Consider the following 2,819-nt stretch of genomic DNA (forward strand, 5'->3'; position numbering starts at 1 on the left):
GGAGGCCTCCCTGCAGCTCTGCAGGACTGGAAGGGTCCCACAGGAAAGACGGGGACAGTGTTCAGCCGGGCCCGAGGCAACAGGACAAGGGGGGATGGCTTTCAACTGCAGGAGGCTGATTGAAGTTGGATCTGAGGGAGCTGCTCTTTTACACGGAGGCTGCTGAGGCACTGGCCCAGGCTGTGGATGCCCCATCCTTGGCAACAGGGCTGTGAGCAGCATGGGCTGGGGAAGATTGCTCAGCTCGGAACAAGATGCTCTTTAGATCCACTGTGATGTCACAGATGTGATGTTCCAGCAGGAACTTCCAGCGTCCAGCAAAGAGCACAACACAACCACTGGCCCTTGTGTCAGCCCACCCTGTGCCAGCCCTCGTGCCAGCTCACCCTTCACCATGTTCCCTGTCACTCTTCTCGTCACCTGCGCCCTGATACTCCCATCAGTCCTGAAAGCTCTCTGTTGCCTGGATTTTGTCATCCGTCCCTGCAGGATGCTCACATTTGTCCTGAGGAAGGTACAGTGCCATTCCATGGAGGTGGACACCCCCCAGCTGCCCGGCTGGGCTGGAGTTCTGTGGGGATGGGGTGGGACAGGGACCCCACTCTGAGGTGTTGCTACCTCTGCAGGCTGTCACCGAGAGAGAGGACGAGATGGAGGTGGACATGCAGGCTGATAGAGAGGAGGACATGGAAGTGGATGGAGAAGAGAGTGGAGACAATGCGATGGAGGTGGACATGGAGATTGATACAGAGGAGGAGATGGAAGTGGATGGAGAAGAGAGTGGAGAGGAAGAGATGGAGGTGGACATGGAGATTGACACAGAGGAAGAGATGGAAGTGGATGGAGAAGAGACTGGAGAGGAAGAGATGGAGGTGGACATGCAGATGGATACAGAGGAGGAGATGGAAGTGGATGGAGAAGAGACTGGAGAGGAAGAGATGGAGGTGGACATGGAGATTGATACAGAGGAGGAGATGGAAGTGGATGGAGAAGAGACTGGAGAGGAAGAGATGGAGGTGGACATGCAGGCTGATACAGAGGAGGAGATGGAAGTGGATGGAGAAGAGACTGGAGAGGAAGAGATGGAGGTAGATGTGGAAGAGGAGATGGATGTGGAAATGGAAGAGTACCTTGAGGACATGGACATTGATGAGAAAGATGAGGAAGAGGCCATGATCTTGGGATGAAGACCAATACCAGCAGCAGGACAGGCATGTGGTCCCCACAGGCAGAGCGGGTCCCCTGCTGCCAGGCTGGGACTGGGCTGGGTGGTCCCTGCTCAGGGATGTGGGACCCGGTGCATTGGGTTCTGGTGGCCATCCCCAGCCTGTGCTGCGCTTGCTGGGCCAGCCTGGGGGCACATGGAAGAGCCGTCTCTGCCTGATTGGAGTGACTGTGCCTCTTGCTTTTCCTCAAGGACCGATGGAGATCCCGGACAGAGATGCCACCCTTTTGCATGTACGTCATAGAGTTTGTTGTTGTCTTTAGGCTATAGGTTTTAGGGCTTCTTTTTGTCTTCTGTAAATACGTTTCATAGACTTTTGTTAGATATGTTCTTGGGTATATACGTTCCATAGATAGTTGTTGTTACAAATATTCTTACAATGTAAATGTGTTCTGTGTTTTCTTTGCTGTTTTTCTGAAAATAAACAAGCTTTATTTTTCACACCCCAGTTCTCTTTCCATTTGCTTCAGGCACAGGTAGCATTTGCAAAGTTGTGGTTTCCGCTTGCTCCAGGTTCCCAGGGCTGGAGGTCGGTGGGGGAGCTGGCACAGCCACAACCATGTGCTGCTACCCAAACCAGGGTAAGCTGGACCGCATGGTGTCGCTTAACGAGGTTTCTAGAGCAGCACACAAAAATTAGATTACTCAAGAACTGTTATTCCCTTTTCCTCTCGATGCCCTCGTGCTGCAGGTTGGGCACCAAAATCTGTCTTGGTTTGAAAAGACAGGTGTCTGCTAAGGAAGGCAGGAGCCTTCCTGGAAATGGAAAATGCAAACCCCCTCCCTCCAAATTATTATAATTTTGAAATCAAAAGGCTCTCAGGCAAAGATATGGGAATAGGTATAACAGTTCTTTACTAGGAAAATTTAAAAGATAACTGCAATAATACAAACAAACAAAAAAACCAAACTGCTGACAGAGTCAGAACACGACCTAACACCCTGTGGGTCAGGGTGTTGGTAGCAGCACCCGCAAACCCAGCTGGGGGAGCAGAGGTTTGGGGGGAACAATGGGAAGGGAGTGGGAGAGGGGGCACAGGGGGAGGTGGGACTCACTGAGGCTCCCCCAGGTCACCCCAGGACCCCCAGGCCCCGTCCCAGCCCCCCCAGTTCCCTCCACAGCCCCGGCTGAGGGGGGCTCAGCCCAGGAGCCGCCGTCGTTCGGGGCTCCCCCGAGGGCAGCCAACGGGAGAGCTCCCGGCTCGGAGAGGCCCCAGCAGAGGAGGGGATCTTGTCCCTCCTCGAGTGCCCTGAAGGGTCTTCAGGCCCCTCTGAAGAGGAGTTTTTCTCTTTTTAGGGATGTTTGGGGGGACCTCACCCCTCCAAGGGTTTTTTTTCCTCCCCATTTTCAGGTGTTTGTGGGGCCACAGCCCCACAAGCCCCTTTTCAGGGGTGATCATGACAGCTTTAAGTGACATTTTTCTGGGGGACTCACTCCAAACCGCTGTAGGGGATGTTTTGCCCCCCAGGGTGGATTTTTGGGGTTTAAGGGCCCCCACTCTGGTCGGGTCCCACTCTAACTCCCCTGAAGAGGCCAACACCACTCCTGCTGATTCCGGCAACGGAGCCCGGGGAGGGTTGGGACTCCTGGGAG

This window comes from Anomalospiza imberbis, unplaced genomic scaffold (assembly GCF_031753505.1).
Source record: "Anomalospiza imberbis isolate Cuckoo-Finch-1a 21T00152 unplaced genomic scaffold, ASM3175350v1 scaffold_112, whole genome shotgun sequence".
NCBI lineage: Eukaryota > Metazoa > Chordata > Aves > Passeriformes > Viduidae > Anomalospiza > Anomalospiza imberbis.